Raw genomic sequence first — 21,598 nt, forward strand, 5'->3', positions numbered from 1 at the left:
TCAGCCTCAGTTTGTTTATCTATAAAACGGGCCTAGTGGTGGCATACCTGCAGGCTTGTTGTGAAGACAAAATATATGAACAGAGGTAGAGTGTTAAGCACAGTGCTCAGCACACAGTAAGTGTGCTATAAATGATCACTTCAAAAAATATGGGAAGGAAAGCCTCAAGTCACTGCAGACTCAGGAGGAAGTCCCTGGGAACCCTCAAGGTCCTGACTGATCAGGATTCGTTCATCTACTGGTCATTCCCCGTGAGATCTAGTTCTCCCACATCCCAGTGGGCTGAGGACCGAGGCAGCCCTTTCCCCAGTCTGCACGAGTGAAGTTCTCCAGGCTGGGAGAAGGAAATGTTTTGCCTGGAACTGTATGCCCCCCATGTGGGGCACCACGAGTGGCAGTCTGGATGGCTGAGCAATGGGCACAAGGAACCTGAATGGCCTTGCTGCAGGACCTGCTGAATGTCTCACAGGGCCAACCTCTGGTCTCAGCTGGAAGGACAACACTGTGACAGGCCAGGCCCTCCCCAGCGCTTTCTCTTCTGTGCTTGGGGCCGGAGGTCTACTTAGCTTGTATACAGAAACTTGGGACTTCAGAGCTTGAAAAGACTTTAAGCAGAGCTCCAGACAGTTAGTGCTGGAAGAGCTTCCTGTGGGGCCCCAGGGAGTTGGGGCAGGAGCCCAAAGGGACTCCTCAATAGACTGACTGTACATTGTTAGTGCTACACAGACCTTCTACCTGAACACAGAATGATTCCTTCAGAGAGAGCCTCAGGCAGCGCCCTGGGACGCAGAGCTGGAAGGGACGCCGGGGATGCTTCTGCTGAAAGCTGCGCTGGCAGGCATCGACTCCCACCCTCTGGTCTTATAGCTGAACCTCAGCTCTCTGTGTGAGTTGCCAATGTGTGTGTGTGTGGTGTGTGTGTATGTGGGGGGGTGGTTCTGAGAATTTTCCGTAAATGAGGTCCGTGTGACTATTTCAGGTATTTAGGCTGGGACAGAGAGAAAGAGAAATGTTCATTACAGGTACAGGGAGAAAAATGGCAACTGAGCATTCATTCCACAAATATTTATTGACCCTTTCTATGCCAGGCCCAGCAGGCAGACAGAGAGGAGTGAAATACTGGAGGGTAGTATGGTGCAGAAAACCAGCTCGAGCTAGCTGAAACAAAAGGATATTTATTGGCTCACATACAGAAAAGCCCCGAGGAAGGGTGAATGTTATGAACTGGATTATGTACCCCTAACCCTGCTCCCAAATTCATATGTTGAAGTCTTAATTCTCAATATGGTTGTATTTGGAGTTAGGGTCTTTAAGAATAAGGTTAAATGAGGTCATAAAGCTGAAGCCTTAATCCAAAAGGACTAGTGTCTTTGAAAGAAGAGAAGAGACACCAGAGCTTGCACACACAGAGAGAGGCCATGTGACATCACAGTGAGAAGGTAGGTGTCTATAAGCCAGGAAGAGCAGTCTCACCAGAAAACAACCCTGAAAGCATCTTGATCTGGACTTCTGGCTCTTCAGGACTATGAGAAAATATTTCTGTTGTAAGCAACCCAGTTTGCAGCAGCCCAAGCAGACTAAGACAGTGCACTTCAGAATTTAGTCCAGAAACTCGGAGTCCATTTCCCTGCGATTCCTTCTGCTTTGCCCTCCTTATGTGTAGCCCCTTTCTTAGGCTGGCAGGAAGGGGACTGCATAGATCCAGGCCCGCTGATGTCCTGAGGGGAGAAAAGAGAAGGTTGTTCCATAATGCTTTCTCTTAACAGCAGTAGAGCTCTTTCCCAGCCATCCCCATCAAATCTTGCCTTGTGTCTCACTGGCCTACCTGGGTCACAGGCCTGGTCCTGAACTAGTCTGAGTCCTGTATCCTGGGAGAGCCCAGCGCTGCACCTTTTATAGAGTATGGGAAAATTGCAGCAACAAAGAGACCCCAAATATGAAGGTATAAGCAAAATAGAAATTTATATCTTTTATACGATACAAGAGTTCAGCTTGACCACGCAGTGGCACAGTGGATAGAGCATTGGACTGGGATGCGGAAGGAGCCAGGTTTGAGACCCTGAGGTCGCCAGCTTGCACGCGGGCTCATCTGGTTTGAGCAAAGCTCACCAGCTTGGACTTAACCCCTTGCTCAAGGTCGCTGGCTCGAGCAAGGGGTTACTCGGTCTGCTGAAGGCCCGCGGTCAAGGCACCTATGAGAAAGCAATCAATGAACAACTAAGGTGTTGCAACATGCAACGAAAAACTAATGATTGATGCTTCTCATCTCTCCATTCCTGTCTGTCTGTCCCCATCTATCCCTCTCTCTGACTCTCTCTCTGTCTCTGTGAAAAAAAAAAAAAAAAGAGTTCAGAAAAAAGCCTTCAAAGACTGTGAGAGGTGCTCTGTCATCCTCCGGAAGTGGCTTCCCTCTCTGTGGACTGCCTCTCTCTGTCCAGGGAGATGGCTTCAGTTTTGATCATGGCCAAGTCAGGGGGAGGGCAGGGGAAGGGTCAGGGGAGCAGATGTGCATTCCTTTTGAGGGCACAGCCTACATGTGATACAATCACTTCTGCTCACAGTCCGTGGGAGAGAACTTAGACTAAGGCCACATCAAGCTGCAAGGGAGACTGGGAAATGTAGTCTTATGAGGTAGCCATCACTTGGCCAAAAATCAGGTCTGTTATTAAAGAAGAGGAGAGTGGGAATCAGAAAAGTCTCTGCTGCACACCAATTAATTTAGGCCCAAGTTCCTGAACCAATTCTTGAGAAGGGTGGGGGTCCAACCCTGGAGCTGGGCAAGGGCTCAACTTCCACTGAGGCACATGGGCTTGCTTAAGCCTCTGTTCTCTGGGTATGTTTATGGTAACAGCTTAGTTTGTGCACTAAATAGTACACTGTGCCTTGCCTTTCTTTGACTTCACCTAGGAAGCTGGAAGGAGGGCAATGGGGGTTGGGTAATCAACCAACAGTGCCCACTACATTATCTGCCTTGGAGGCCCTCCCACCCTGTGGGGGAGGGACGGATTTGAACAGATAGCTAAGGGTCAACGTGACAAATGGTAAACCAGCAGCAATATATAAATCCCAGTAAAAACAGAGGAATTACGAGAAGTCTTCTAAGAAGACATAGAAGAGAATCATGAGTTCACATTGTCTGAGTCTTAAAGGATATGTGGGAATGCCCCAGATGACTTTGGTTGGGGAAGGGCAGTCAGACAGAACAGCAACATCCCAGAGGTGTGAAGGCCCACAAGGTGTGGCTAGTGGTCCCAGGGGCCTAGGCGGTGGGAGGTGGGAGGTAGTTGGGAACAGTTGATGAATAAAAGGCACAGAAGGTAGCAGCCTCACTGACAGGCCTCAGACGCCATGCAGGGTTCTTAAGGCAGCAGCCACAAGGTCAGATCTGTGTCTTTCTCTGAGGAAGAGACTGGAGGATGACTCGTTAGGAAGCTATTTGACAAATTCGGCTGAGTAATGAAGAGAGCCTGCATTAGGGCTGTGGTGGGGACTGGAGACGAGACGGTTTGCAGAGATTCTGGTGGTAAAACGAACAAAACTTGACAACTGGGTGACTAAAGGGGGGTTGAGTAAGGATAGGGGAGGTTTTAAAGATGGTTTAATAGGACTCTAAATTTATAGCTTATGCTAGAAACCTGGGGGAGCAGTGGAGGAAAAGCAAGTTTTGGGGCAAGAGGAGAAAAGAACCTCCCATAGTCCTAAACCTGGTCCATGACTTCCTTGGGTTCCTTGAATGCACGGCATTCTCTCTTTACTCAGGGCTTCTGAACACTCTGTCCCTACTCCACGGAACACTGCTATACCTTCAAAGCTCTCATTGGCTAATTTCTTATTCCCTCCAAGAGCCTTTCTTGACCCAGTAATGTAGGTGAGAAACCCTCTTTGATTTTTTTACAGTACCCCATGTCTTTCCTTTGCACACCTCTCACTCACAGTTGGTGAATGTCTGTCTTCCCCACTCAGCCTGTCACTTTCATGAGGGCAGGGACATGTCTGTCTTGTTTGCCGCTTCATTCTCAAGACCTTGTATAGTGCTTGGCACACACTAGGCACTTGTGCTGGGCCGCAGGTATTCAACTGTTGTCATTGGAAATGTGACTTAGCCAATAGTTTTTATTGGGACATATTCAGATGTGATGCAAGCCAGTGAGGCCACCATGGGGACAGGTGATGTGACCCTTTTAGAAGCCTGGATCACTCTAGACCAGAACGGTTTTGCCTCCCCGGGGCCTTTTTGACACTCATGAGTGTGTGTGTGCATGCATGAGTGTGCTACTGGCATCTAGAGCGTAGAGGCCAGGGATATTCCTAAACATCCTACAATGCACAAGACAGCCCCCTCATGACAAGGATCATCCAGCCTAGCATGCCAACAGTGCCAAGGTTGGGAAACCGGCTCTAGAGATGGGTGAGCCATCTGGATGGCTAAGTTCCCGTCTGGCCTACTGGCTGCTGTGGCCCAATTGAGTAAGAGCAAGAGAAGCTTAGTGGCTGTCATAGGAAATAGGGACTTGCGATGCACAGCCAGGAACCACCTCGGATTGGGCCTCAGTCAAAGGCCCCAACACCTCGGGCAGTTTCTCCTTAACTGAACTCCTGGCTGTAAGTGCAGCAGGCCCAGCCTTGGCCCTTGCCTCTCTCTGACTCACTCCATTGGGTTTCTCTTGCTCTTTGGTGGAAGTGGCCACCACACTCTTCCCGCCCCATCTGCCTCGCTGATTATTTTCAGCTTGGCTTGCAGAGGCCCAACGCTGCAATTACACCCCAACCTCAATGGCTCCTTCTGAAAATAACATTTGGATGGAAGAAAACCTCAGTCTGGTGGGCTGGATTTTATACTAAACAGTTAAAGATTGGGTGTGGGCATGAGGGTGGGGGGGGGGCAAAGTAGTGACACAATGGTACAATTAAGAGAAGAATCTAGAAGAAGGGGAAGGAAAAGGAAGCGAAGAGAGGGAAGGGTGGTGGTAGGAGCTGTTACGGAAAGAAAATATATTTACTGGGCAGGGGTCAGCCATCTTTTAGAAGTCTTAGGCCAGGTCTTCATTTATGCCTCTAATTGAAGGTTTTGTTTGCCAAAATACAACCCTCCCCTTACCACCCCCCACCACCCCATCCCCAGTCATTGAGGCCTGGGAAATCCATGTCTGTCTTGGGCCAGCAGAATTAGTCTATGGGCATACCAATCTTTATCCATGCTAGTGGCCAGATTTTCCGACCCCAAAATAGGAGCCACATGGTTTAACACAGGATTTTTATTCTTGTTCCAGGTGAGAATGGAAGTCTGGGAAATGTAGTTTGGTGATGCTAATAGTTGGAATTTCTAAGCAGTTCCTTGACCAATGGAGGAGAGTAGATAGGACTTGCAAAGTAGGGATTCTCATGGAAATCGGAAATTTATGGGTTACTTTAATTCAAAGAGAAGAGAAGAGAACAGAAACACTAGAAATGAGAACCCTTGTCCTGCCCAGGGGGAGAGAGGAGGGGAGATGCAGGGAGTGAGAAGAGAAACACTTGGAAGCATCTTTTGGATCTCAAGGAGGCAGACAGAGATAAAAAGGCTATATGGGGTGAGAATTGGAAAAATAGGCAGGAAGGAGTCAGAGGTCCATTCTGGAGTCAGCCAGACATGGGTTCAAAAGCAGACTGACTAACCACCTGGGTGAGTTCCAGCAGTAACAGCCTCTTTGGATGATAGGTTGGCAGCATAGGCTCTAGAGTGAGGCTAGTAGAATTTGCAGCCTGACTCTGTGCTCTTAGGCAAGTTACGTAACTTCTCTGTGCTTCACTTTTCTCTGTAAAATGTAAAGGACATCCTCCTTCTGAGCTGTCATGAGAACTTGGAATAGTTAAAGTGCTTAGAACAGTGCCTGGGACACTGGAAATCACTCACCATATGTTAGCTATTATTGTTATTACCTCTGGAGTCTTTCTCCAAATGTAGCAGCAAAAACGTTTTAGCTAACATATACATTTTTTTATTTGGATAGTCATAAATTTATTTTTAAGTGTATTAAAATATGTGACTAGCACATCAAAGCTGTGGTTTCCCTAATGTTATTGCTTAGGGCAAGGCTATGTAGAAAAAGGGAGTCATTTTAAAATTAATTTAAAGAATAAGGACAGCCTAACCTGTGGTGGCGCAGTGAATAAAGCGTCGACCTGGAACGCTGAGGTAACCGGTTCGAAACCCCAGGCTTGTCTGGTCAAGGCACATATGGGAGTTGATGCTTCCTGCTACTTCCCCCTACTCTCTGTCTCTATCTCTCCCCTCTCTAAAAAATGAGTAAATAAAATATTTTTTAAAGGAATAAGGATGGTAAAGGAAAATTAAAAAGTCAATTAAATATATATAATTTAGGTGAACTGTGGGTCTGGAAGACAATCATGCAGGCAATACCCGAATGACTGAAAATGTTGGAAAATAATTTATAATATGCCATGTTCCCTTCTGCTAAAAAAAACCCTTCTAAAGCATATGGTGGAGAAAGCAGTCTGGGAAGACAGGAATCAAGACACTATCAAAACTTTGCCTCTTTCCCCCTTAGTAACGACTGTTCTAACCTTTTTTTGTGAAATCGGTAGGAGGGCCCAGGAGAGGGGGGCATGAGTCCCTGCTGAGCTTTTGAGCCCCGACGGCAATGTGGATTGGGAGGGCTCAGGGGAGGTGGCTGAATTGAAAGGCCCAGCTTTGGAAAGCGAAAGCCAGCTCCCCAACTTCACTCTCTTGTCGCGTTTAGGGCGATTCGGGCCTCTCTGATTTTTTTGGATCACTGGGTCAATCAGTCAGCCAATGCCTCGGGAGAAGTTTAATTAAGCTCAGATCGCCCGCGCGGGCTGCCAAAGGTCGCCCCGCCTGCCCCGCCCCGCCCCGCCCCCAGCACACCCGTGCAGAGCTTCTCCCCCGCCCGGCCCTGCAGGCCCGCAGCCTGCGCATGCGCGTCGACAAGACGCCCCGCGCCCCGCGGCAGGCTCGGCTCCCAGAACGGCGTTGCAAACTGTTGCATCAGACAGCAAGCAGCCCGCTGGGCCGCCAGGGTTTCTAGGAAGATAGGAAGGGTTTGAAAGCCTCTGTGGCCTCTTGGGAGCGTTGGCCGTCACTCACGGTGTTTACATGCTGGTAACACGATCCCCTGAAATCTCAAGTTTGCGCCAGTCGGGGAGGGCCTTAGCCACAGGTGAAATTCGCTGAACCTCACTGCTCCAGCCCCACCCCATGGCCTCAGGCTGGACCAGCTGAACTGAACTTGGTTGGCTTTATTAATAGCATGGGCCCTGAAGGAATGAGCTGGGTTTGATTTCTCTTCCCCGGTACAAGAATGCCCCTGAGGAATTTCTCACTCTGTGAAAGTGCAAAACTAATTTCCCCAGACAAGTGCTGTTGCCGGTTCCCAAAAGGGCTTGGAAAGATCCCAGCAGGAATGTTCAGCAGCTTCCAAATCTCTTCACCCCAGCAGCTAGACACGCAGACACTGACCACCAAGAACTCCTTAATGGGTGGATGCACATCTTCCACAGATGGGCGTTCTTTTCGCCATATCTCAGGTCCCCGTGTTATGGAGACTTTGGACATGAGCCAAAGAATGCACAACCAGAAACTTATGCAGATACCATACATAATGAGTTCTCTAGAATCAAATGGTTCTGCAACTCAGGTAAGGGAAGTTGTTCTTCTTACTCTCTGTCACTCTGAGCTACTACTGCCTTCCTCAAGAGGAGAGAAAATAATGCTGCGTCGAAGGAATGGGGCAGTCTCGGGGGTAGGCTATTCAAGAAGAATAAGAGGACTGATTTGGAATCTACTTTCTAAAGGGATTTCCAGGATCATAGTCTAAATTCTATGGTTCAATTTTATTTTTATTTATCTTTTGGAATGGGTCAAGACCAAGATTATTCAGTATTAATAGATTTTCCAAAAAGACAAAAACTGGCAATTTACCTTAAGCCTTCTGTCTTTTCTAGGGTGTTGCTGGTAAAAATCTATTCCGTTTGAAAAATTTGAAAGCTAAAACAGGCCTAGTGTTTTTTCTTCCCTTCATTATTATGAATCACTCAATCTCAAGATTCAATTTAAAAATGACCCAATAACTTGTAAGCACTAACTGACACATCCCTTTATTGGATGGTCACTGTTTATTCAGGCCAACATTTTCCTTTGACCAGTGGGGTGTTATGGCACTCTGGGATTTTTCATTGTCATAGATGCTTCATAAATATGGCCCAAACTATTTCAGTCTTCAACAGTGATCTTGTGAACTGAAAGAGTGACTAGAAAAGGGTGTAAAGCAGGGGTAGCCAACTGCCCACTTTTGTATCTCTGTTAGTAGTAAATTTTTCTAACCGCCCACCGGTTCCACAGCAATAGTGATTTATAAAGTAGGGAAGTAACTTTACTTTATATAATTTATAAAGCAGAGTTACAGCAAGTTAAAACATATAATAATAATTATTTACCAAGTACTTTATGTCGGATTTTTGCTGTTTGGCAGAATAAATCTTTTTTTTGTGTGTGTGTGTGTGTATTTTTCTGAAGTTGGAAACGGGGAGGCAGTCAGACAGACTCCCGCATGCGCCCGACCGGGATCCACCCGGCACGCCCATCAAGGGGCAATGCTCTGCCCATCCTGGGCATTGCTCTGTTGCATCCAGAGCCATTCTAGCACCTGAGGCAGAGGCCATGGAGCCATCCTCAGCGCCCGGGCCAACTTTGCTCCAATGGAGCCTTGGCTGCGGGAGGGGAAGATAGAGACAGAGAGGAAGGAGAGGGGGAAGGGTGGAGAAGCAGATGGGCGCTTCTCCTGTGTGCCCTGGCCGGGAATCAAACCCGGGACTCCTGCACGCCAGGCCGACGCTCTACCACTGAGCCAACCGGCCAGGGCCCAGAATAAATCTTTATAAAACAACTTACTATAGTTAAATCTATCTTTTTATTTATACTTTGGTTGCTCCGCTACTGCCCACCATGAAAGCTGGAATGCCCACTAGTGGGCAGCAGGGACAAGGTTGACTACCACTGGTGTAAAGGAATGAGGGCAAGTTCTAGAGTTGGAGTATTTCCAGGCCCTGCTGAGGGTATATCAGGGCCCAGAACTTCTGCCAAGTGGGCATCACAAAGGTAGCGTAGGATCAGGAGGTGTGGTCTCAAGGAGCTGCCTTGAGCTGATAGAATGTCAGATATGTCTGAACAATAGTTCTTACCTGGGGAAGCAAGTCGTTTACTATTGTGGGACCTCACCAGGCATGAAAGTTGGAGCCATGAGGTCAGGTGCAGGGTGGGAATAGGAGAAAGTAAGCTCATAAACTCATGTTAGATTCTCTGCTGTACCCCCAGCACCTACGATAGTGGGCTCTCAATGCATATTTGTAGAGTAAATGCATTGGAAAATCGAGGGAAGGAACAGAGAGAGAAAAGGTCAAAGGATTTTGTACGAGACAGCCTGGGATGTTCAGTTGTATTGGGTAAGAGAAAAATCCTTCTAGTTCAGAGACATAGAGCAAGGGATTGAGAACTAAGTGATATGACTCATAAGGTTCCTTCTGCCTTGGTTTCCCTGTTTGGAAAGGCCTCCAGATGGTGATTCCAGAGTGTGAGTCACTCTGTTTAACCAAACCTAATGACATCATCAACGATTGCTTCCCCTGACTGCATTCCCAGAGCAAACTTCTGGAAAAATGAGGGGTCTGAGGGAGGGTATGTGACTGAGATCCAGAGGACAGGAAAATCCCCCAGAAACTACACTTTAAAACCGTAAGCAAAGTGGTGACCCAGATGGTTAGATGATGCAGACATGGACTAAGAGTGTGATTCGTTTTCCACATTTATTGGGCACTCACAGATTCTCGACACTACACCAGGCCCAAACCCAGACAAAGCTCCCGTTCTGAGAGCTTATGATCTAAATTCCTTGTGGAAAGTCTGTCTCTGAAATGTTTAAGGCACCTCATTTCATCCGCATTTCCACTGCGAGTCATGTACCTCCTTCCTGAGAAACCCACCGCATTTGAAGTCTGTCGCTGGCCTTCCTTCTGTTTTTACTATTTACGTGCCAATTTAAAGGGTGGAGAGAGCCACATTAGTTTTAAAATAAAACACAAATAGCAGAATGAGGCTTGGTTCAAGTAAAAACCACAGAAGGGATTTCTTTTTTTTTTTTCCTTTCATACTTTTCAGATTTTCCTAGAACCACCTTTATTTCCTCAGAGCCCAGACATAGAAAGTGAGTGGGCCTCTCAGGCTGCTCTTCCAAGAGAAAGCTAAAGCCTCATGCCTGTCCTCCTCGCACTGCGCCTTCAGGTTTTGTTTTTCTTTTTAGACATTTGAGTCTCAAATTCAGAAAACGATGGAAGCCCCTAATTCACATGTGATATTTCTAAAGCATTGGGAGTAGATGCGGGTTTCTTGTTGCATGGTTCGTAGCTTACCTCTTCTGTTCAGTTCTATCAGCTTGTACATTTCTGGGTGATGGGAACATGGCTTTCAAGTCAGATTTCCTGGTGGATTCCCAGCATGGCCACTTACCAGTCTTGCGACCTCATCTGTCAGATAGGAATAATGATGCACACCTCTCATGGCTGCAGTGATGCTTTAAGAGTCAAGACACAGAAAGGGCTCAGCACAAAACAAGCACTGAAAACACTATCGCTGTTGTGAAAATAGAGCCTTTCGTCTATTTGCTCCTTAACCAACCTCCCCTCCTATTTTGGAGAAGGAAAGAAAATTAGTTATGTATTCCAAATGGGTGATTTGCCCCCATTTTACGTCACCAAAGGGCCATGAGAAGGAAGGAGAAAGCCGAGTCTGACTTGCAAACACCTAGGCCTTTTAATGGGATGGGATCAGTGTTCTTTGCCTCTCTGCAAGAGGTGACTAAACAAACCACCAGTGCAAGGACTAGGGAAACCTCGAAGGCCAAAGGTGTGCGGCTGGAGCCCAGAAGATGGGGAAGAGTGGTCAGAAAAGCAGGCTTAGAGCTGAGGTGAGGGACAAGAGAGGCGCCAGCCACCAGGACAACGGGCTTCAGCTTCGGGGGTTCTGAGTCTCAACGTCTGCAGATCCGAGGCCCGCCAGCCCAGAGGCCTGGTGACGGTGGGACAACAGACGCGTGCAGCAGCGCTCTCTGCCGGCCGCTCTGGGCAAGTCGTCAGCTCCGCGCCCGCCTCTCCGCCCTGCAGGAGGGACTAGCGATCCCTCCCGCTGCCTCCGCCTCCGCCTCCGCTACAGCTCTGGCGAGGACCGCGCCGCTGGGTCGGAACCGGATTTTGGGAGACGCATCCCTATCTGACGTTTGCGGGCTGAGCAGAGACGATGCTTAGAAACATTCGATTCACCTGGGGATCGGAGGCCAAGGGAACCCACCTAAACCCTGCAGAGGTTGCGCCTCTTTGGACTCGGGGCCAACGCCTGCATGCAGGACTGTCGGAGGCGGTTTGGAAGTGGCATCGCCTATGGCCAAGACCGCGGGTTCTGCCGACAGAGAGGAGCCCTGGGTTCGCTTTCCGCCTCAGCCATTTTCCAGCTAGGTGACCTTGGGCCAGGTACTTAAATTTCCGTGTGCCTTAGTTTCCTCATCTTTAAGATGAAGAGAATGATCCCAACCGTAGTGGATTGACATGAGGGCCTGGGTTGGAATTCTGGCACTGACATCAACTAGCTGTGTGCTTGGGGCAAGTTACTTAACCTCTCTGTGCCCCGGTTTCCTGCAAAATAGGGTAATAGCGGTACTTACCTCCGAGGGTTGTTTCTTGCAAAAAACGCTTAACACAGTGCCTGGCATAGAGTAAGCGCTTAATAAATGGTGGTATTGTGGTTGTTGTCGTTATTGTTCTTAAGTCCGCTGAGCACGCGAGAACTCTAGCTGGCGGCTATTAATTTCTCTTCTTTGGATCCGGCTATTTCTTTCCGGGCATTGTTAAAATCTATTACCATGCGCTCGCGTCCTTATCAGCTGCCGAAGGACAGCCGACCTTCCCGAGTTTGGAAAATCGAGGTTTCCCTGGAGAAGGGCCAAGGACGCGGCTGCAGGCTGCAAGGACCGGGACCTCCCCCGAGGACGCCGGCTCCACGCCTCCTTCGCTGGTGCCTCCATTAGCACGCGTCAGAGCCGCAGTGACGTGGCTAGGTCCGCGGGAGGTGGGAGGCGCGGCCTGGACAAGCAGGGAGTCTAGGGTGGTGGGGATGGCCAGGGTCGCTCTCCTGTCCCCAGCGGCTGCAGCCGGGGCAGCCTGAGTTGCTGTGGAAGGCCCATGCCTGGGCTGGTTCTGCAGCGGCTGCCTGAGCCGGGCGCGCTCGGGCTCCGCCTGCAGCCGGGCGGGGAGGCCGGAGATGCCAACACCCGCCCAGGTGCCCCGGGACCCTGCAGCCGGACGCGGCGCTGACCGCCCAGCCGCTCAGCGTCTGCGTGGTCCTTCCCTTCCTGTTCTTTTCCCCGCACCTGCCCCTATCCAAATGCATTCCTCAGTGTCTCCCAGCGACCCGCTCAGCTTCCTCCTCCTCTACCCTCCTGGACCAACTCATTTGCTGTGAGTGCTTAATAACCACCCACAGGAGGCGCCTCCCACACCCAGCTTTCCCTCCGCGGTCCCTGGCGCGCCCATCCCATTGCTTGCGGGACAGTTCCACTTGGCTTGCCCTGCACGAACCTCCCCTGGCCGTGTCTTGCCCCTATTATTGTCCATTTCAGAGATGGCGCTACCCCACCCCATCACCCTAGACCCCTCCTCGCCTTCCCTCCTAAATACGTCTCCAGGCAGTCCCCATTCTTCATCTTAATTCTAGCCTCGTTTAGGCTATTAACATTCCCCTCAAAGATCTCCTTGTCTGCACTCCTGCCTCCTTCACATCCACCCGCCACACACTGCTTGAGCAAGCCACCTACAACTCCTGTGTGACTATACCTCCTTTAGCTGAAGGCTGCCCTGACCCCAAGCCTCTCTGTCTTGGACACGCTGGTCTGCCATTTTTCTCACACCTCTAGAGTTGAGACCAAGATTTTGAAGGTTGTCAATGTCTTTCGCTGTTGGGCCCTACCCAGGAAATTTGCACCTCACTCCCCCTCCTCACCTAATTGGCTTCTTAGTCATTCTGCAAAAACGCTAGAGGTGAGTCACCTCTTCAAGAATGCCTTCCTTATTCACTATCTGGCTGAGTGAAGTGGCTCTGGGCCTCCAAAGCTTTTCATCCCTGCAGCTTCTGTCATATTGGGGATAAAGACCTACCCTTCAAGATGGCCTGTTGGGCTTGCAATGTCTGTGCACACCCCCCTCCAGCCCCTCTGCTCTGACCACACTGAGGGTCTCAATTCCTAGTCTCTTTGTTCATTCACCCTCCCACCCCATGGTCTCTGCACAGCCTTTTCTCTCTGCCTGGTACACCTTTCTGTCCTTCCTCACCTATTCAATTTTTGGCTTTCATCCTAAGTGAGCACCATTTCCTCAGAAACACTGTCCCCTCCCCTTCCCCATCTACCCCTAATTCAGTTAAATCCTCCTTTGATAGATCAAAGCATATAAAACCGCAGAGAATATCAACACCTGTTTATTCCCTGCCCCTCCCCCTACCACCCTCCTTTGTCAAAGCTTAACATTTGCCACATTTTCTTCAAATCTTTTTTTTTTAAGGACATAAAACTTTATAAATGTAGGTGGAGTCTTCTGAGCCCAGTCCTGTCCTAAGGGAACCACCCTCCTGAATTTGGGGTTTATCATTTCCATGCACGTCTTTGAATTTTTACTACATATATCTGTGCCAATAAACACCTTATTGAATTGTTTGGTGTATTTGTGAACTTTGAAGAAATCGCTTTACACTGACTATCATTGTGCAGCTTATGTTTTTTACTCAGCATTATGATTTTGAAATGTACTCACTGTTCACAAAAATTAGGGGATATTTTATAGCTTCATATTCATTTTGAAATATCCCCTAAATTTTGTGAGCAGTATTTTCACAGTGGATTAGGGTCCCGTTGTAAGAGTTCACCACACTTTACTTACCCGTCTCCTTCTGGAGGACATTCAGTTTATTTTCAAATTATTTTGTTCTTAGAAACAATGCTACAATGAATGATTTTTATACCCTTCCCCTTGTGTGAAAATGCGCCATCTGGATAGATACTTGGGTATAGAATTACTGGGTTCAGGTAGTTCAAACTGGCAACTTCACCGAGCATGGCTCAGAGTTTTTCAAAGTGGTCATAGCAATTTACTCTTTGATAGCAATATGTGAGTTTCCATGCTTGGCAACCTCAGCCACACTGGGTAATGTCAGACTTTAAAGTTTTTGTCAAGCTGATGAGTGTGAAACGGTCATTTCAAAGTTTCAATTTGCAATTCCCTGTTTACAAGAGAGACTGAATTTCTCTTGTCATTTGTTTATTGGCCATTTACCTTCTGTCTTTTTTAAATTGCCCATTGGTTTATTTGACAGTGCTTCTATTGGGTTATCTCTTATTAAGCATAGGAGTTCTTTATATATTCTGGATACTACTCCTTTGTCAGGCTGTTAGCCCATCTGCTATCTTTTACTCCACTCAAATAGAAATTTTAAATCTGTGTGATTATTTAATTAATGTCTGACTTTCCCACTAGACTACAAGCTCCATGAGAAGAGGGAACATCCCTGGCAACTAATTCAGTGTCTAACACACACCAGGAACTCAATAAATACTTCTGGACTGAACTGTATCAACATTATTTGCCTTTTTAAATGCTCGCTTCCTCAGCCCTCAAGCTCAATGACCTGCAAGGCGATAAACTCCTTGAGAGCAGGAAACTGGAGCTATTTTATTCATTTTTGTATCTCCATCTTTGTATCCATCACAACACAACCCCTCTGGCACAGGGTATCTATCCAGTCATTTTTGCTTAATTAATTTCCTTTGAAGTTTTTCTTTCCTTTCTTCTCAACCCATCTTATATCTCTAAAACCAGTTATATTATCTATAAAATGAATAAATGATAAAAACCTCCCCTGCTATTTGGGAGAATAACACAGTATAATGTGAGTAAGTAGAGCAGTGCTTAGCACACAGTTGGCACTCAATAAGTGGTAGCTTTTGTTATTCCCACAACAGTCATTTTGGTGACTAAAGATACACTGTTTAATTTTAGCAGACAAAGTTCTTTCAGACAGAGAATAAAAGTATATTTCCTGAAGATCTGGTGAGCAGGGTTTTTTTCTTTTTTCCCCTTCATTGGCATTTGACCCACTACACAAGGCTCAGTCTCAACATGATCTCTGAAAAGCATCAAATATCATTCTTCTCCTTTTCTTTTATCAATTCCAGACATATCAAAGGCACACGAACCATACATAGAATTCAAACCTTTAAGTGGAAACATATAAAGGCCAGTTCCACGTCTTTGGCCAGAAGTCAGAGAGCAGAAAGGAGGTCTGTCGGTGACACCCAGGTGGGGGCTAGTGGCTGCAGCCAGGGACAAAAGCAGAATTCTTACATCTGTTCTCTACATCTGCCATTGATTGTGTGACCTTTGATCTATTTATAAAATGAAGAGAATAATTCTTGCTTTTTCTGGAGGTTGAACTTCATTAATTACTCATTTTTCAATGCTTTGAGATCCTCAACATGAAAGGCAGTTTTGCCTTATTTAAACAGCTCTCCCAATAGGTAAGTGGCCCAGCAACATCTGTCCATGTAACACAGGAACCTGATCTCCATTTCACCAGGAAGCGAGGCCAGGAAGGTGGATTTGTTCACCCGGAATTGTAAATTGCCGTCACACATGAGAACTCTCTTCATCTCTGGCTTCGGGCTTGCAGGAAGGAGAAATCTCAGGGCAGCCTTATTTCATCAAGATGTAACTCTCTACAGAGGCCCCTCATCTCTGGGGCTTCATCTCTGCCTGAGGAAAGTGGGTGCCTGCACTGTGCTCGCTGCAGTGTGAGCCCACCAGGGAGAACAGTTAGAGCCACGGTGACTGCTGGCAGCCGCCTCTACTCCAAAGACCCCAAAGGAACTTGACTGGGAGATGTAACAGGAGGAAGTGGGCTCAACCAGAAAGCAGCACCGGTGGGCCCCTTTGGAGGTTGACCTCCTCAACTTGGAGATCTGGGAGCAGGAATGGACCAAATGGGACAGAGGGCAGTGATCGCTGTGTGACAGCTCCGTGTAGCAGCATTCAAGCCTTAAGCAGGGCCCCTCCTGTGGCTGTTGGAACTAGCAATAACATGTTGGAGGAGAGAACCCTGGAGCCTGAAGACCAGGCTTTTGAATCCAATTGCAAAACAGACCAGCTGTGCAATTTGGTCACTAAACCTCTCTGAGCCTCTGTACCTCAACTGTGGGTGGGGATCATAATCACACCAACCTGTCAGGGTTGTTTGGAAGATTAAACAAGTAAAGGCATGTGACAAGGTGCCACTTGCGAAAGGAGTTCAATCAATTCTCATTAAAAAGATTAAAATAGCCTGACCTGTGGTGGCGCAGTGGATAGAGCACCGATCTGGAATGCTGAGGTTGCTGGTTTGAAACCCCGGGCTTGCCCAGTCAAGGCACATACATGAAGCAACTACGGGTTGATGCTTCCTGCTCCTCCCCCATCACCCTGCCTTTCTTCCTCTTTCCTCTCTCTAAAATCAATAAATAAAATCTTTTAAAAATAAAGACTAAAACACTAAAAACTCATTTAGGACTGAGCAAAGCTCACCCCATTTACGTTTTAAAGCAATTTTCCTTCCCTTTATTCTGAAAGCAATACTTATACGTGATAGAAACAAACAAACAAACAAAAGCACAACAGCATAAATAATGATACAGAGGAAAATGAGCATCTCTGTCACTGGAATCTAGTGTCACCGTTTTCCTTTCCCTGGTGGCAATAAATATTCCCAGGTTCTTGTGTATCTTTCAGAGATAGTCTATGCATGTTTAAAGATCTATGTAAATTTAAAACTGTGCCTTTTTTAAAATACAGATAACTTGCTACATATACTCCAATCACGCTTTGCATTTTTTTTTCACTAAACAGTGTATTTTGAAACTAATTCTCTATTAGTATAGAGAGGTGCCTCATTCTTTTAAAGGCTGTGTAGTATTACACTGTATTTATTTAGCCAGTCCTCAGTGGATATTTAGGTTTGTATTAGTTTTCTATGGCAATTGTAACAAATTACTATGAATTTAGTGGCTTAAAACAACACAAATCTATTACTTTACAGTTCAGAAGTCTCAAGTGGGTCTGGATGATCTAAAATCAAGGTGTTGGCAGGATTGCCTTGGGTTCCTTTGGAGACTCTAGGGAAGAATCCTTGCTGTTCTAGCTTCTAGAGACCCCTGCATTCCTTGGCTTGTGTCGCCTTCCTTCATCTTCAAAGCCAGCACTGTAGGTCCAATTTTTCTCAAACAACATAATGCTGCCTCTCCTTTTTGCCCCCCCCCCTTTAGGTGAGAGAGAGACAAGAAGGGAGAGAGATGAGAAGCATCAACTCATAGTTACATTGCTTTAATTGTTCATTGATTGCTTTCTCATATGTGCCTTGATGGGGGGGGGATCCTCCAGCCAATCAGGGACCCCTCACTCAAGCCAGCAATCTTGGGCTTCAAGGCAGCAACCTTTGGGCTCAAGACACTGACCATGGAGTCATGTCTATGATCCCATGCTCAAGCAGGCGACCCCATGCTCAAGTAAGTGACCTCAGGGTTTTTGCTACCACTGGTCAGGTCCCCTTTTCACTTATAAGGACTCTTGTGATTACTGGAGCCTGCTGGGATAATCTAGGATAATCTCCCTGTTTTAAGGTCAGCTGTTTAGCAATCTTAATTCCATCTGCAACTTTAATTCCCCCTTGCTATGCATAGCCACAGGTTCTGGGGATTAGGATGTAAACATTTTGGGGGGTCGTTGTTCTGACTACCACAAAGATCTTTCCCATCTTTTACTATTACAAATGGAATTGATAAATATTATTATTTTCTGTGAGTATGTATGTAAGATAAAGTCTGAGATGTGGACTGTCTGTGTAAACAGGCACAGGTTTTAAAATTTTTGGAAAGTATATCAAATTTAGCTCCAAAGGGATTGTACCAATTTACACACCTACTCCTAATATATTAGTGCAAGTTTTATTTTTTTATTATTTTTTAAATTTATTCATTTTAGAGAGGAGAAGGAGAGACAGAGACAGAGAGAGAGGAGAGACAGAGAGAGAGAAGGGGGGGAGGAGCTGGAAGCATCAACTCCCATATGTGCCTTGACCAGGCAAGCCCAGGGTTTCGAACCGGCGACCTCAGCATTTCCAGGTCGATGCTTTATCCACTGCGCCACCACAGGTCAGGCTATTAGTGCAAGTTTTAAAAAACTTAGTGGCCTTATTTTTTTTAGAGCAGTTTTACGTTTACAGAAAAATTGGTCAGAAACTACAAGGTTCCCCACAGACCTCCTTGCCCTTCCATAGTTTCCGCTGCTATTTACAAGTTGTATTAATGTGGTATATTTGTTACAACTGATGAATCAATGTGGATACATTAACTAAAGTTAGCAGTTTACATTAGGGTTTCTTCTTGGTGTTGTACATTCTGTGGGTTTTCACAAATGTATAATGACTTGTATCTACCATTATAATGTCATACAGAATAGTTTCACTGCCCTAAAATTCTCTGTGGGCAATTCCCTCCCTCTTCTCCACCCTGAACTCCTGATAATTTTACTTTCTCTGTAGTTTTGCCTTTTGCAGAATGTCACAGTGTTGGAATCATATAGCATATAGCTTTTTTAGATTGACTTCTCTCACCTGGCAATAGGCATTTAAGATCCCCTTATGTTTTCTGGTGACTTGATAGCTAGTTTCTTTTTCTCACTAATATTCCATTATATGGATATACCACAGATGGTTTATCTATTCACCTATTGAAGGACATAGTGGTTGCTTCCAAGATTTGGCAATTATGAATAAAGCTGCTGTAAACGTCTATGTGCAGATTTTTGTGTGGACATAAGTTTTTAACTATACCAGTTTTTATACACCTTTGAAGATGTATTATTTTAGCACTTTTCGTCTTGGCTAATCTGATAGGTGAAAAATTGTATCTAGTTGTTGTTTTAATGTACATTTCTTTAAATAAGCATGATGGTTGACATCTTTTCATATTTATATTTTTATATATTTCTGGAACTGGTTTGTTCATGTTTATTTTTCTATTGGCTTGCTTTTTCTTAGTGACATACACAATCTTTTTATATAACAAAGAAAATTAGAAACTTGTGTTATATTTTTACAAGTATTTGGTCCAGTTTATTGTCTTTTGATTTTGTTCCATGTAGAAATTTAAAACATTTATAATTCAAATTCATACTTTTTTTTCCCTTTCAGGGCTTTTGTGTTTGTGTCTTGTCTTTCCCACCCTTGAACTTTAAAAAATTCTCATGTTTTTTATGATTTTACTTTTTACATTTAAGTCTATGATACATCTGGGATATATTTAGATGAAAGGACCATGGTAAGTTTCTAGTGCTGTCCTGTCCCCTTCCTTGCCACCATTGTCAACCTATCAAGGAGTGTTTTTCCAGTATCATTTCCCAAATAATCCATCTTTCCTGTTATTAGAAATGCCACCTTGATTACAGTGATACCTCGGTTCTCGAACGCCTTGACTTTCGACCAAATCGGTATTCGACCAGGAAATTCGAGAAAATTTTGTCTTGGAATCCGAACAAATATTTGGAACTCGAACGTCCGAGATTAGCCGAGTTGAGCCGAATGGCGTTCATTCGGCCGAGCGCGCCTTGCCTGCGTCATCAGTGTGAGTCACGCTTTGTCACGCTTTGTGGAGAGAGAGAATCACGTTTTTGTGGAGAGAGTCACGCTTTGTGGTGAGAGTCACGCTTTGTGGTGAGACTCACGCTTTGTGGAGAGACTCACGCTTTGTGCACGCTTTGTACACTGAATTTAACCCTTAGACATGGGTCCAAAGAAAGCCAGAAGTGGTAATGCAGACAAAGGTAAGCGGAAAGCTGTGAGAACAACGATTGAGCTGAAAAAAGAAATCATTGCCAAATATGAACAGGGCACACGTGTTTCAGATCTGTCTGCTGAGTATGGCATGCCAAGATCTACTATCTCAACTTTCCTTAAGAATAAAGCTGTTATAAAGGCTGCCAATGTTGCCAAAGGTGTTACATTGTTAACAAAGCAAAGGCCTCAGATAATGGAGGAAATGGAGAAGCTGCTTCTTATTTTCATTAAAGAAAAAGAGTTAGCAGGTGACAGCATCAATGAAGTCGTTATTTGTGAGAAAGCACCAGTAAATAGGCATATTTTTGGGGCTTGGAACAAATTAATCCAGTTTCCATTATTTCCTATGGGTTTCATTGTTTCGGTTCTCGAACAATTTGGTTCTCGACCGTTCTCCCGGAACGAATTATGTTCGAGAACCGAGGTATCACTGTACATATTAAATTCCAGTGGGTAATTGTATCTATTCTGGTCTTGGGGCTTTGGGGTTTTTTTTGTTGTTGTTGTCGTTGTTTTTTTAGTGAGAGGAGGGAAGATAATGAGGCAGACTCCTGCATGCACCCTTACTGGGCTCCACCTGGCAACCCCATCTTGTGCTGATGCTCAAATCAGCCGAGCTATTTTTAGTGCCTGAGGCTGATGCACTAAGACCAACTGAGCTCTCCTTAGTGCCTGGGGCAATGCTTGAAACAATGGAGTCAATGGCTGCGGGTGAGGAAGAGGAAGAGAGGGGAAGAGGGAGAGAAGCGGGAGGAGAGAAGGGGGAGAGAAGCAGATGGTGGCTTCTCCTGTGTGCCCTGACCAGGAATTGAACCTGGGATGCCCAAATGCCAGGCCAATGCTCTATTTACTGAGCCACCCACCAGGGCCCCATTTTACATTCTTAACAGTAGTATATGAAAGTTCTAGTTTCTCCACATCCTCACCAATACTTGTTAATGTTTGTCTTTTTGATTATAGATAACCATACTCATGAGTGCAAAGTGAGATCTCATTGTGGTTTTGATTTGCATTTCCCTAATGACTAATGACAAGGGCATCTTTTAATGTGCTTATTAGGTATTTGTGTATCTTGTTTGGATAAAAAGTCTATTCATATCCTTTACCCATGTAAAAATTAGGTTTTTTTTTAATCTTTTTAATTGAGTTGTAAAAGCTCTTTATATATTCTGGACACTAGTTCCTTATTAGAGATGTGATTTGAAAATATTTTCTTCCATTCTGTGAGTTGTATTTTTACTTTCTATGGTGTTCTTTGAAGCACAAAAGTTTCTAATTTTGAAAGAGTCCAATTTATTTCTTTTCCTTTTGTTGTTTGTGGTTTTGGTCTTATTATGTTTTAATGTCTAGTAGGGAGTCTACCCTCACTGTTGTATTCTCTCCTACCCAGGCTATTTTTGCATGCTTGTTTTTCCATGTGAATGTTAGAATCAGCCCATCTCGTTCCAAAAGCAATTCTTTCAGTATGTTTTAAAAATTGGAGTCACTGTAAATATAATGATTTATGAGAACAGACATCTTTACAGTAGTACATCTTCCTATTCAAAAACTGGCTATATGTTTACATTTATTCAGACTATTAAGCCCCTCGGTAGCATTCTAAAGCATTCTTCTTTTAGATTAGGCACA

At 45.7% G+C, this 21,598-nt stretch overlaps 1 long non-coding RNA gene across 2 annotated transcripts; it reads right to left on the reverse strand.

Moving 5' to 3' along the window:
- Nucleotides 1-1,137: 1,137 nt before the first annotated feature.
- Nucleotides 1,138-12,351, reverse strand: LOC136388702 (uncharacterized). 2 transcript variants are annotated; one of them, XR_010748198.1, is made up of 3 exons: nt 11,727-12,351; nt 10,423-10,536; nt 1,138-1,718 (listed from the first exon to the last, which is right to left on the reverse strand). It is a non-coding gene; the product is annotated as an uncharacterized lncRNA (long non-coding RNA). The 2 variants fall into 2 exon arrangements; XR_010748199.1 differs by having other exon boundaries at nt 10,423-10,583.
- Nucleotides 12,352-21,598: the final 9,247 nt, after the last annotated feature.

The sequence above is a fragment of the Saccopteryx leptura genome, chromosome 1, assembly GCF_036850995.1.
Source record: "Saccopteryx leptura isolate mSacLep1 chromosome 1, mSacLep1_pri_phased_curated, whole genome shotgun sequence".
NCBI classification, from domain to species: Eukaryota; Metazoa; Chordata; class Mammalia; order Chiroptera; family Emballonuridae; genus Saccopteryx; species Saccopteryx leptura.